Genomic DNA, 15,246 nt, shown 5'->3' on the forward strand with positions numbered 1-15,246 from the left:
AAACTGACCCAGCTTGGATACAGGACGCAATGTTTAGGCTCAGTTTGAAGTGTACTATTCTTCTTCTTCTTCTTCTTCTTCTTCTTCTTCTTCTTCTTCTTCTTCTTCTTCTTCTTCTTCTTCTTCTTCTTCTTTTCTTCTTCTCCTCCTCCTTCTCCTTCTCCTTTTCCTCCTCCTCCTTCCATTCTTTCTCCTTCTCCTTCTTCTGATTTCCCAGCCTGAGATAGCTTGAGCAACCTTCAGCCTTATATCATATGTAATTGCAAGCTTTTCTGCCAGACACTGTTTTTCCATACCAGGCATTGTTCACCCATTTTTTTCTCCTTACAGTCTCTGATTATGGGAGACTGAAATCAAAGTACAGGATTTCCCAGCCTCCTTTACACTAGATGTAATCATGTCATTTGAGTGAGGCCAATAAGAGGGGAAGCCTATTAGGGGTTTCTGGGAAAATTTTTCTTTCTTGTATGGAAGGCAGGTTGAGATGCTACCTGTGCTGGTAAATCTTAATTGTCAGCTTGATGAGCTCACGACTCGCCTGGCAGGTGAGCCTATAGACACAACTATGAGATGTTATCCTGTGCGGGTTAATTGAGATGAGAAGAACTGCTCATTGTGGGTGGCATCATTCCCTTGGATGAGATCCTGGATTGTATAAAAAGGAGAGAGAGGCAGTGAGCACAAGCATTCACCCTTCCCTGCTTCCTTCCTTCAGAGATGCAAGGTAACCAGCCCCCTTAAGTTCCTGCTTCCTTGTTGTTTCTGCTTGAGTTCCCCTCCTTTCTCCTTATCAAAACCTCTTGGTGTGAGACTTTTGCTTGTTTGTTCTGTGACACCAGTTTCCAACCCAGGGCCTTGTGCATGCCAGGCAGGTGCTCTGACACTAAGGTACATCCTCATTTTGCCTTGAATGTCAATATATGAAATTCCTTTATAAGAAATCTTATTCTCATGGCAAAGTGCCTCATGCTAGCAGTTGCATTAGTAAATTGAAATTTTTTTCTTCTCCTGGAATCACCCCTAAAGCATGGCCTTCTTGCTGTCCTGTTTAGTGTTTGCTTCTAAAGGCTGTAACAGTGTCTAGACAGTGGTAGTAGCTCATTCACTGTTTGTTTGAGTGACTTAGCAAGTCTTTGTGGTCAGGAGTTGTTACTCCGAAAGGCAGAAGCTTAGGTGGATTGGGAGGCAGGAGAGCGATACCGTGGCATGACCTTTAACCTTTGATTATGGTGTCATACTTTTTCCCATAACCTCTTAGCTCTGCCTTGTCAACACATAAATACAACTACCTAAAAAGCACCAGTTCTTGGAGAATGATCTTGGAAAAGGTATTAATTCCCTTGTGAATTCCCAGGCATGGTTCTGATGAAAGGAAATGCAAATGGGCCTTGAAGTTGGTCCAGAAGAGGGAAAGGATGGCTCACAGATCTTTTGAAACACCCGAACAGCCCACGAGGATACGTCTTTTATTACATTTTAATAGTCCTTGAAGTAGCAGGTACTGACCCTTGGATAGTTAGGCTCAGTTACCCCTCCACCCTCTGGCATCGCCTCTCCCTTCTTCTCTGTACCTCAGCCACATGCCTGATGTGCTTTGTACTGGTGCTTAGCTGAGAAGCTCCCACTCAATTCATGACTGGGGCGGAGGGCTTCCCAACTCACTCCTCACAGGGAGCCTCCAGTCTCTTATTCCAGCCTCTGGAGAGCAGCTAGTCACATACCTGGCTTTGTCCTTCCTGTGCTCTTGCTTAGCACAGCCTGGGTTTAGCATGAATAATGATGGTGGTAGCTAATTTGTGCTGAGGCACCCCTCTTCACACATGGTCTTAGGTGCTTTGTAGTACTCATCTATTTGCCTTCCCTAGTAGCCCAGGGCGGCAAGTACTGGTGCTCTCACTAGTGAGGATTTCACACATTCAGCAAACTGAGCTGTTAACCATGACACTATCCTGGGGACAAGGACTGTAGTATTGAGCACAGGGTCCATGTTCTTGTAGAGTTGTTAGTCTTGGCCCAAGGTAGGTGTCTTAATCTGTTTTCTTTGTCTAGTAACAAAACACTGTAGGTTGGATAAGTTGTAAAGAAAAGGCATTTGGACTCCCAGTCTAAAGAGCTCAGCACCAGTGTCTGGTGTGGCACTAAGCTAGTCAGCTACCTGTTACTGTGACAAAACACTGGAGGCTACCAACTGAAGGGGAAAAGGTTTACTTTGGCTCTTGGCCTCAGCAGTGTCAATCTATGGTTGATTGAACCTGTGCTGGGTTAGTACGTGATGGCAGGAGCATGGCCTGCTTACCTCCTGGTGATCAGAAAGCAAAGGGAGAAGACCTCCAGCATCTCTTCCAAGGGTGGGCAGGCAGGCAGGCGGCCCGGTGGGCAGGGAGGTAGGCAGGTGGGCGCTGGCATATTCCTGTGATCTAGTCTCCACCTCTAAACATTCCACTTCTCAAGACCATCAAGGGCTGATGAGCAAGCCTTTGTGGGGACACTTAAGATCCAAAGGGCTATAGGTCCTTAATGAGCAGCAAAGCAGGAGCAGGGCAGCAGGTGTAAGAGGGAGAGAGCAGCTAAGGAAGCTAAGCTTGCTTTGTAAATGCTTAACAACCCACTGTGGTGCTAACTAGTCCAGTTCCTTACAGACACACAAACACATGCATGCAGGCTCACACACACACACATACAGAGACATAGACACATAGAATACATACATATACACATATATGCTCACAAAAGACATACACGGACAGACAGACAGACACACACACACACACACACACACACACACACACACACACACACGAACACACAAACCACAATAGAAGGTAAAGTCACCAGAGTAGACAGAGTGATAGGCTAGTATGTATGGACATTGGAATAGATGAACCTATGTGTCTGAAAGGGACTTTCCTAGTCTGTGGGCAGGAAGGGGATGCATCCTTGCATAGAGCACCACTATTAAAATACCCGCTGAGGCAGGTGCAGATAAAAGCCTCATCTAGGAAACTTCCCAGCCCCTGCTGGGCAGAGATCAATCTTCACCTTGAAAAGAATGCATGAAGAGGGGAGAGCAAAGCAGAAAGAGCAATGGGGTGCTGAGATGCACGTGTCCCAGCAGCAGGGGAGAGAGAGGAGAGTGCTTGAAGAAAAGCCTTCCCACATTGTCAAGCAGCCAGGAGCCAGCAGTAATGAAAGGGATTCTTACAAGTGGCTGGAAATAGCTGGCAATGATGGTACAGGCTTCCCCTAAAAAGCCTTTGTTGTACTGGATAAGGAAAGTCATTGTGGTCTGCAGGAAATAAGGGGCTCTTGGGTGCATGTATGATTGATGGGTGAGGGGAGACACTCTTTATCCTATTCGGCCCTTGCACTTGCGTCTGCATGAACTGAGAGCCTGGAACTGTACTCCATGGTGGAGCTGGGTTAGAGAGACCCCAGAAGGCTGATTGGGCCTACAGCACAGGATCTGACCTTGCATCGTCCCACATAACCTACCATATCCACAGCTGCACATAGAACCCCTGCCTGTGAACCAGATGGGGCAAAGCCCAGATTGACTGCCTCTAAAGAGTTTACTCCTTGGGCCTCTGAATCAAAGAGCCAGGGATGTCTGGTTTCAACTCTCCCATGGAAGTCCCTTGGGGGTCCGAAGGTCTGACACCAATGAGCTCTAGGACACGGTGAGGACCTTTGTCAGGATTGGGGTTTTCTGCCTCCCTTCCATCCTTGCTGTTAGTGTGGTGAAGCACCCTGAGGCCTCATTCTGAGGGGCAAATCCAGGCTCTCTTCCTTTCCACAGAATTGGCTTTGAGCAAATTCTAATCTGCTTCTGCATCTACAGACTGGGCTCCATCACATCTGCCATGTAAAGCTGTATGTGGATAAGAAGTTTAGGAAGGGATGAACATAGTTAGCACCCAGTAAACATGTCACGCCACTTTACTACTACTACTACTACTACTACTACTACTACTACTACTACTACTACTATTGTTATTAAAATGTGGTCTTACTTTGCAGCCTCTGGCTATCCTGAAATTCACTATGCACATCTACATGCCTTTACTTCACAAGTGCTGAAACTAAAGGCATGTACCACTACACTTGGCTACTATTATTAAGATTTAGTTTATTATGTATTTATGTATATGTTTCTCTCTGTGTGTGCATGTATGTGTATGTGAGTGTAGGTACTCTAGGAGATGAGAAGAGGGAGACAGATCCCCTAGAGCTGGAAATATTGATGGTTGTAAAGCTTCCCAACCTGGGTGTGGGGACCTGAACTTAGTTCTGCTGCAACATCAAGAGCTGAGCTATCTCTCCAGTCCTATAGTATCATCATCATCATCATCATTATTATCATAATCATCATCATGATTACTGCTCCTGAGGTTGTTTGGCAAGGGAAAAGCCCAGACCTTTAGAATATATCATTTTGCTTATTTTTTTTTATTTCCAAATGTAGCCAAAAAATTTCAGTGTAGGGTGAAGTTTAGGGACAGCCTTAAGCTGAAATTCTGGACCTCTTGTGAGCTTCTTGTATTCCGTGTGGAGTTAAGGAAACCTTCTGGCAGAATGGGGTGACCTTGGGGCAGTAGTGGCTAGGAATCACACATGGAAACAAACAGGCTCACTTCCACACTCCTTTCCAGAAATTGTAATCACTGAGTGGCGTTAGTGAGGTGTTCTAGATGTCTGATGACCTTCTGCCTACTCCTGGGGAGACACTGGAACATTGGCCATGAGGAGACACTGGGAATACTGGCAGAAACTCGCCTTCCCCCAACACCTGCTCCCTGCTGGTTTTCTCTCTGGAGTCTTCCAGAGCAGGCAGGAGTAAGGAGATGTTTTAAGAACAGATTTTCATAGCTTTTGTTAGATGCCAGGGGTTTGGAGAAGGGCATAGATAATGAAGAAGAAAAACAAAGAGAAATATTCTGGGAATTTCCAGTGTGTTCTTGGCACCAAATGAAAATGGGAATGCACTGAAAAATTTCTCATATGGAATTTGCTTCCATCCTGTCCCATCCATGTCCCTTCCTTCCTACTCACACCAACTGAACTTCCTCAACGTTTGGGGGGCTGATGTGAACTTGAAAGGAACTCCAGCTTATTCCAGGGTCCCCCCTCCATCTCAGAGGGATAATAATCTCTCTGGAGTGGACCTGGATGTGGCAAGGCTCTCATAGCTATCACCACATGAGGAGGTCACCCCCAAGCAGGAGTTTTCATCTCAAGGAACCAGATTGGTTCCTGCAAGCAAGCAGAACTTCTTCAAAATGCTTTGCAGAGACAGAGGGGAAAGTGACTCATGAGAGCACACCTCGGCCTTCCCTGCTGACCCCATCATGTCCACTCTGTGTATAGTACCAGTTCTTCCTCTGTGAGACCCAAAACTTGTGTCAACACCCAAAGATGAACTTCATCACTGGATCCCTTATGTGTTCTTCTTCCCAGAGCATACGTTGTTCATTACATCTTCCCCCTCCCCCCGCCATTTGTTAATTATTCTTTAATTTTTATATTGGGTCAGATGGCTGAACCTAGTCTGTTAAGACCAATGGAGCCAGGGCTATTATTGTCTTGAAACTCCAGGGACATCAATGTTTCTGTGGGTACATAAATGCTTGTTGGAAGCCTGGAGTATTCATTGACATCATAAAGGTATCCCCAACTCCCCAAAGTAAAAACAAGTAAAATAAACAAAATTAAAGGTCAAGAAATGGGCTGTTTTGTTTAAGAAAAGGTCTTACTCTGTAGTCTAGGCTGACTTGGAACTTAGTATGTGGTCAGGCTGGCCTCGAAAACACAGTTTTCCTTCTGCTGGGGCCATAGGCATGAGCCATTATACCCAATCATACTTCAGTCATTAAAGGCAATCTATGTTTGGTGTTACAATATTGGGTGTTATGATAAGGTGTTGTTTTGTTTTGTTTTGTGTCATTATTGTTTTGGTGGGGCTGGTGGTTGAACTATACATTTGGGGTTTTGAGATAGCATATATAGCCATGATGGCCTCTAATGCCCCTCTCCCCCGGCTTCAGCCTCCTGTATTGTGGTACTGCAACCAGGCTTCCAGGCTTGCTGGTTGAAATTTATCAAATAATATTTTCTTAAGTAGATTAAACTGGCTGGCTAGCAAACACCATGGATCAGCCTCTCTTAGCTTCCCCAAGTACTGGGATAACAAGCAACTGCCACCATGCCCCTCCCCCCCTTTTTAAACATGGGCCCTGGGACTCAAACTCAAATCCTTATACAGTATCAACTGAGATGTCTCCCCAGGCCCACTAATGAGTTTTCTAATGTTGATCAAACTTCAAAACTCGAAATTTACTCAGTCTACCTCAGGATATATTATTTTCTTTCATGGTCCTCGGTTGTGCTGGCCTGTATGCTTTCTAGAATTCCTTTGCATCTGAACTTACCAGTGAGATGAACCTGTAACTTTTGTTCTGACATCAGGATGTTAGTGGCCTCCTGAAATGACCCGGTTGTCACTGTCCCTCTCTGGAAACTTGGCTAAGGCTGGAATTATTATTATTTTTTTCCTTAATTGCTTTTCTCTCATAGGTGTCCGAAGCTACAAGCTATGGTAATCCTAATTTCAACCTCTCAAAGTGTCTTATACCATTTTTTTTTCTGGAGTCCCAAGTGTCCCATTGTGACAACCTTAGTGATTGATGGCTGAGTAGAGCATATGCTGGGGCTCCATAATGCCAGGGGTAATGGAGATACATCAAACCTTGTGCAGCAGGTATTTCTTAGGCTAGTGGAGAGCTAGTTTTTTTGTAAGCTTGTGGTATATGGGATGGCGGGCATACCCCTCTATGTGCTTGTGAGGAGTTGCAATAGTCACCAGGAATGAGGATCTGGACTTTTTGGTGCCTTTCCTTTGTTGGAGACTCTCTGAGAAGGTGGGGTTTGGAGAAAGACAGATAGGCAAGGACAGGGCTGTCTGGATCATACAAGGGGTGAGCTGGAGGTTCCAGCTGAACCAAGGGGACAGAAGCCAGCAGTGAGAGAGAGCCTTCCTTTGCAGAAAGTCATTATGAAATAGCTATTGTGACCCTGTGACCCTGTGGTCTCTTTCTTAAGGGCCTCTATAACAACTTACCTCTTCTTAGCCACCAAGGACTTCCTGTGGCCAGTCCTCCTCCAAAGGTAGCTTCAAGCCAGCCTTGTTTCCGGAAGTTTTGCAACAGTACCTCCTGGCAGTGTGCAGAGGGCTTGAAGCCGCCTCTCCTGAACATTTTAACAAGGTTCTTCTGTCAAATTAGTGAATCACTTGCTGAGCCCCGAGGACAGAACCCCTGAAGCAGCTAACTTACAAATGCTATTCACACCACTGCAAAAAAATGAAAATCCATGTACAGAAGAAATCCCATTTCACTCCCCTGAAGGTGGGCTTTCCTGACACAAGTCTATGTTTTCACATGATGAAGACTTGTATGTACATGTTAATGTGGACTTTTGTTTAGCACCTATTAGTATAAGCATTAATATGTACATTTGGATGCAGCTGAATCTCATTTGCGCTTTTGCCTTTTAAAATATACATAGTCCTGGAGTAGCATGGTGGCTGCAAGCCCGGGTTCTGACACACACTGTGTAACACTGACAGATTTTTTTAAAAAAAACTGTCTGTGCCACATCTGTCAAATAAAGTAAGAGCCTCCAGCACAAGGCTGTAGTGAGAAATGAGATGATCCACAGAAAACCCTTGAAACAGCACCGAGCATGTAATATGCACCCAGTTAAGTCTGGCTGCAACCACTATGCTTATTACCGTATCAGACCCAGGCAGACCTTGGCTACTGAGCATTTTAGGTTTTAATCATTTAATTATAACAGTGCAGTTATGTGTGCCCTTCCTTTCCAGTACTTTCCTGTATGTGCAGAGCCTGGTCTATGCAGAATGTAAGGAGACAAAGAGCCTGCCAGTTCTTGACACAGTTGACAATTTTGTGATGAGAAATGAGTGATTCCAACAGAACAACGGGTTGTATGGGATGTGATGTGAGGATGGGAGAAACTGAGGCAGGCTTATGGCTTTGAGAGGAGTATGCTAGTCATTCTTGTTTGTTTAACCAATGGCTTGTTTCCCATTGCCAGAATAGCTCCTGGCATGTCATGGGACCTCAGTTAATTCACTGTTAATCAGATGAGCTGCCTGACAGCTCTCCAGAAGGAGCAATCCTGCTAGCCAAGCCAACAGACTGCTGTGGGTGGCCCTGGAAACCATCTTCCTGATTGGCGTCCAGATGTTTTGTCTGGCCCCACCCTCATCTGTCCTTCCTGACTCATGGGACCAGAAGTTCCTAACTGTGGGAGCACTGACTCTGACCAAGAGTCTCTCCCTCCTGCTGTCAGCAGCCACAGCATCATGTGCAGTTGGAGGCATTAGCTGAGGAGGAAATGACGAGCTGTTAGGAGAGGCTGGAGTCTGTGGATGAACTGTGAAGGATGGGAGTTGTCTGCTGGTCTGAGCGCTGCTGGCTGATTCAACAATGAGCTAGGAAAGAAGCATGTCCACTTAGTAAGGGTCTTATAGAGTGGCATCGTCATTCCTGGGAAGGAGACAAATGAGGGTGAGTGAGAAAGAAAGAGAAATGCCCACTGACATTTGTGCTAGTGAGGTTAGAGCCATTGTATCACTTTGTCGTTCCAGTGACCCATTGGGAAGGCAGGGTCTGCCCAGCCTTGAGAAATGTAGACTCATTCAGCATTGTCTCCAGCTACAACATGAGCCACAAACAGAGCATCTATTGCCCTCCCCTAAACACACTGTTTCTTTGGGAAACAGGAACCTGACCCAGTGGGAGGGTAGGAAACACCTTCTCCACTCTGAGTTTATAGAGCCTGGGAGGAGCTGATGCTACTCAAACTTCTAGGACCCATGACTCAGACCTGACCAGCCAGGCTCCACACCCTCCTACTACTTCCTGCCCACAGACATGACACCATATTCAGCAGCTGAAGCCAAGCAGTTCTGTTCTGTTTTGTTTTTATTTTCCCTTTCAAGTACCTTTATGCTGCTATTTTAAAGGATCGGTTATAAGTCCATCCATTTTGGAACCACAGAGGCAGTTGTTTTTGTTTTGTTTTGTTTGCTTGCTTTTTCTTTTGGTGATGCAGTTGATTTAGGGCTGCTGAGATGGCTTAGCATGTCAACACATTTCCCAAAGCCCTACAACCTGAATGTAATCCCCAGAACCCACTAATGGAAGAGAGAACTGACTGTCAAAAGTTGCTTTATAATCCACACATGTGCACTTTGACACACACACACCTACACACATGTGCATATACAGGCATGCACATACACACACATAATGTAATAAAATTTTAGAATACAGTTAGTTTAGAGAGGAGAAAAAGAATGAATCTTCTGAATGCCTATATCTGACCATGATATATCTGTGACCACAGCCAGTGTGAAGATTGACTGCTCTTGGAATTTCATTTAGATGAACTAATAAATTTCCTTTTTGCCTCAGTATTAGAGCTGGGTTTCTGAAATAGTGGACTCAGTTCTTACATTTGGAGCATAGCAGCAGAGTGGGGAGTCACAGCAGAGACCCCCCCAACCTTGAGCGGAGCAAGATAAAAATCCCTCATCTTAAAAGCTTTTCAATTTGCTGCCTTGATCAAGCTGACATGGTCTAGCAGGTCAGGCAGGCTGGGGTTGGCTCTCACAGATGGAGTTTTAGCTTTTTGCCTATATTTCATTGCTTCCACTCAGTGACATGCTGGTAAAGGGCTTACAAGCCTCTACCTGTACTTTGTCATGTTTACCAATTTTCATGGTGTGATATTCTCACCATGGCCAATTTCAAGGAAGCAACATCATGTGACTGAAAGGGAGATGAAAAAGTACATCATTAGATAGCCTTTCCCGCCATACAGATCTCATAATTGTAGATAAACTCAAGAGATTAGAGGTCATTAAGAATGGTTGGCCTTGAATATTTTGCCTTTGTTTTAAATTCACATCATTTAATTGTAAGGTTATAAAATTTAAGATTTTCATAATGCCGAGTCCAATAATTGGCTCACAGAATCCCTGGATCTTGTAATTGGCTCTGCAAAACTAGTTCTAGCTCATCACAGACTTCACTTTGATGGGATACGTGGCCTCTGCTTAGGCCAACAGTTTTTAGTGAAGACTGATGACCGACTGAAGTATGTAAGGAAACAGAATGCTTTATCACCCATCTGCATAAGACTGTGCTCCTCTGATAGCTGGGAAGTAGCAAGAACTCTTATCGGTATGGGAACTTCCATAGGAAAACCTATAAGCCTATCATGTATGTGTGTACAATAGGAATCCTGTATCAGCCATTTTTCACAGGAAGTAGCTAACACATCCAAGTTACCACACTAAGAAGAATGTTTGAGGAAAGACTATTTGCAATCCTGTGGCCAAGCATGAGAAACTGCAGGCCCAGCAGGGCAGCTTTACTAGTCAGGTCTCCATTAATATGTATAGGTCTAAAGGCACCTTCAGAGAGTAAGAAGAACCTTCCAGAGCCTGGAATGCTAGGATACCTGACAGGCAATGGGGCCTTTGGCTGCAGCAAAGGATGGTGAGAACAAATTTGATCCATCTCCTCTTTCCCTCTGTTCTTCAGTCTTAGCTCCCTGTTGGCAGGACCCAACCAACCTCTTGGGGGTGGATGTCAACCTCTTGGGGGAAGGGATAGAGATGGTATAGTCTCAAAGAGTGGACAGCTAGATAATCTTTTCTCTTGGGTCTGAGAAAAGTTAGAGACAACCTGCTTTTGGAACTGCTGTTTGCTCCCTACTCACCCTTGTTAGAGGCAGGGGTCTTCCCTTGCAGGACCAAGGTGTCTTTTCTGGTCTGACTGAGGCTCCTGTGGTGAGAAAATGTCAGTGAAGCAGACTATGCTGTGGCTCTGTGCTCTCCCATCCTTGAAGCCAGGGCCATCAACAGGAACCATTTTCTCTATTCAGCCGTTCTAGTCTCATTGATGTTTGAGGGTCATTTTCTGTGGGTAGTCATTTTCAGGGAACCATGGTCTGAGATCCAAGAGACCTGAGGTGGGTGTCTGGCTCAGATCCCATTACTAATCTGAATTTTTTGGTTTGCAAAACCAGGAACCAGGAACAGATTATCATGATTCCTAAGGACACCTCTGGCTCTCAATGTCTCTTCCAAGAAATCATGAGTTTAATCTCCAGATCATTTGCATAATGCAAAGCACATCTTTCCATAGCCAGAAGGTGGCAGCAAAGTTCTGTTTTGGAGGGGGCTGTAGACCAGGGTAAGAGACCTCTTGGTATGGATCAAAGTTCACGTTCTATACCTAGGTTTTAATGCCAAATAATAATTAACAACAAACAGCAGAATCATCATCACCATTGATAGTGAAATAAGAGTGACCATCCCACCTTCATTTTGGGGGGAGGGTTACACAGTTGGGGAAACATCTGCATGTTGTAGCATAGGAACATTTTAACAAGCCCATCTCATAGATAGCCGGTAGCCGGTGGATAATCAGATTTTCTATTCCATGTTGAGACTTGGGTGTGTTTCTGGACTTGACAACAGCCTTTGGAAAGTAGAGATTTACTGGGAGAACCCCCAATTTATCGATTCATCCAGTGTCTGTTCTAGCTTGTGGCAGACTCTCTTCCTCTCCATCTGCATTTTGAAAGACATCCAGGGAGCCAGAAGGACCCAAGGGCTCAAGACTGGCTCCAGCTGCAAGTTGGACCTTAACATGTAGATGCTGATGAGGGAAACTCAGGCCGTGAACCTCATCATCACTCTCTCTCCTTCAGTCCCAGAAAAGGAAATTATCTTGAGTTGTTTAGTTCTTACAGGTGATACCTGGTAACTTGGCATGAGAGGCTGCCATCCATCCATCAATCTATCCATACTTCCTGACTGACATCTGTCAGTCTGTCCTTGCTTCTTTTCATTCGGCAATAAGAATATTGATTAAGTATAAAACACTCCTTTGTGAAGAATACAGGCATTGTTTTTCCTTTAACTCAGAGACCCAGGCAGAAGCCAGCATCTCAAAAACAAAGGCTAGGTAAGGGCAGGAAGTTAAGGGTGACGTTTTTTCTGGGGATCTTCAAATAAACTGTGTCTGGGAAGAGGACATTCATATCTTGTCTTTTGGGCTACCAAAGAGGGATTGTACCATAGCAATTTCATGGAGCATGGCATGTTAACTCCTCAAACCATAGGAGACCTGTAGAGAAAGTCCAAGACTCAGACTGTCATCCATCTGGGCCTGTGCCTTGTGATGGATTCCCCCCACCTCCTAGGGTGGAGTCTCAACTCTTCCTATCACAATATAAGAATATTAGTGTTTACTGTATGTCAGACTCCAGACCAAGTGAACTCCTTACATGTTCTTATTTGCCTCTCAAAATAACTTCTAACAAATGATTTTTTTTGTATGTGAGAAAACTGGGGGTTAAGTCAGGAAGCAACTTTTAACAAAAACTTTAATAAGGTTGGGAAGAACAGAACTCTGACAGCATGAGACCCAGCCAGGAAGTATGTGCTGCTCAGTCATGACGGCCAGAATTCGGGTCCCTGTACCCACATTGGCTGGCCTAATAACACCTATATCTTCATCTCCATAGGATTCAGCATTCTTTTCCAGCCTCCAAGGGCACCTGTACATGCATGAACATGTATACATGTGCACAGACACATACACACATAAATCAAGTCAAATAAATCCTTAAAGCATAAAAACCCATAGCTATATGATTGTTTTTTTTTCCCCCATCTCAAAGAATTAGGAAACTGAGGTTAAAAGAGAACACTCACCCAAGGCCACACAGCTTAATTCTGACAATATCAGAATTCCATCTAGGTGCTACTGACTATACAGGCCTGGTAGCCAATGAGGAAACTCAAGTTTAGAAAACATACAATAATTCAAGGTCACACAGCAAGAGCCTGTGAGTGGTCAGTCCAAGGCTCGTATTTGATATTAGCTCTTAAGTTTTCTATAATGGTCCTCATCCCACCTCACCCCAGAGGGCCAGCCAATCAGTACAATCAAAATCAGGAGGGCCTTTAGGACCAGGAGAGATTTAAGACTAACTAGTTTCTGGTTTGGTGGAGAGGGGATGGTGAGTAGACTTTGAAAGTCAACAGTTTTTCAGGCCCGTTTGGTCCCTTTGAGCTTGAGTATCTTGAAGAGGAAGCAGGAAGGTGAAGAAGAGTTGCCCAAATCAGCGGAGACCAAGGTTGTACCTGGATGCAGACCATCTTTATCCCAGTGCATCTGGTATCCTGTGAGTGAATGGGTTTGATGATATTGCTGCTTGCTTAGATGGTGTAAGTGGGCATAGAGAGCTGTACAGCCCAGACCCCAAAGGGTGTGGGAGGGGAAAGCAGGGTAGCTTATCCAGAGAGCACTGGCCTGGGGGGTCTGCTCTCCAGGGCTGAACTTTCCCCCTGCCCTGGATGTAAATAGAGTGTTTAGTCATCTGAGCCCACCAAACCTTCAGTTAATTTGGGGAGAAGATAGAAAAATCCAGTCTATAAGAATTATGTATTTCTAAGAAGAAAATAATAATTACTCAAAAGGGCCTTTCTCTCCCTCTTTCCCTTCTTCCCTCCGTCTTCCCCTCCCTCCTTCCTTCCCTTTTTCCTTCCTTCCTTCCCTTTCTTCCTTCTGTCTATCCTTCCTTTCTTCCTTTCTCTCCACCTCTCTCTTTCTTTCTCTCTTTCTTCCTTTTCTTTATTGAGACATGGTCTTTCTATATAGTCCTGGCTGTCCTGGAGCTCACTATGTAGACCAGGCTCACTTCAAATTCAGAGATCCACCTGCCTCGATTGTGTCACCATACCTGGCCTTCTTTCTCTTCTTGAAATATTTCTTTTTCAGATTTATTGAGATATAGTGGGGAAATAGAAGTTTTATAGTGCTAAGGTGTACAACTATTTTTTCCTCGTGTGTGATGTGCTTGAACACAGCACCTCACGTATACATTGGATGGAGTTTCTGTGCACATCACCACATCTCCAGAAATTATTCACCATGTACACCTGAAACTGACTTTTCTTTTGGCCATCATTTCCTCATTTCTTCCAACTTCTAGTCCTTTCCAAATACCACTATGCCTCTATGAGTGATTGTTTTAATTCCCCACACATGTGACACCACTCAAGAGTTATTTTTAATTCCCCACACATGTGACACCACTCAAGAGTTGCCTTTCTATATCTGGCTTATATCATTTAGCATAGTGTCCTCTGAGTTTATCCATGTTGTCACAACACAAGAGCAGCATTTACTTCTGCCTAAAGGTTGAGAAATAGTTTATTGTATGTTGAGACACCATTTTTGTGTGAGGTTGTGGTGTGTGTGTGTGTGCTCGTGCGTGTGTGTTCGTGTGGAGACTAGTGCCATAGCCATGCCAGAGGAGCATCAGGTGGCAACTGAGGTTGGAGGTGTCAGCCCACCAAGAGGAAACTCTGCCATGCCTTTACATGTTTACTGTAGCTCTCTTTCTCTGGTAGCTAGCATGGTGTGAGGGTACCTGGGGAGATCTTCACGGCCTATAATACAGTGTGCTTATCTCTTGGAAACATCTTGTTCTACTGGGCATTTTTATCTGTGGATTGTCAAGAAGATGACCCCTCCCTAAGCTGTCCTGTCTAAATTGATAATAATAATGATAAACTATACAGAGTTTTGATTAATAAAAATAAGTACAAAGATGCATTTCACAGCCAGAGCCTGTGAGTTTTACCTAAGGAGCTGCATAGGTTGTAGCTCAAGTTAATGATTAAGAAAAAACCAGTAGCCCAGCTAGTTTAAATTCTTTTAACCTTAAATCCCGGGAGATGGATTCACTGGTTTTGGAGTGCATCACAGCTGAAACAAAGCTTTGAAAATAACAAAGTCGGACTAAGATGTTTTTGTTAAAAAGCTTTGAGGAGAAACAAAATAAACCCAAGAAAGCAGTCTAAAGTTCTAGAAAGGCACATAGCTGAATGAGAAATTTGTTAAGGGCAGGGAACAAGAAAAAAAGCAGCCCAATTATCATTGGTTGGCATACCTATCTAGGTAGGATTGGTTGATAAGCAAAAGTTATACTAATTCCTTATACACATTTCTTCCCTCAGTCTCCTAATTAAAAAAACAAAAACAAAACTATTAATGAGTGGGTATGTACCCTAAAGGTTTAAAGTAGAGCTGATTGATCCTTCTTCATATATAAAAATTTAGGTTTGTGATTCCTTAT

This window comes from Phodopus roborovskii, unplaced genomic scaffold (genome assembly GCF_943737965.1).
Source record: "Phodopus roborovskii unplaced genomic scaffold, PHOROB, whole genome shotgun sequence".
Lineage (NCBI taxonomy): Eukaryota > Metazoa > Chordata > Mammalia > Rodentia > Cricetidae > Phodopus > Phodopus roborovskii.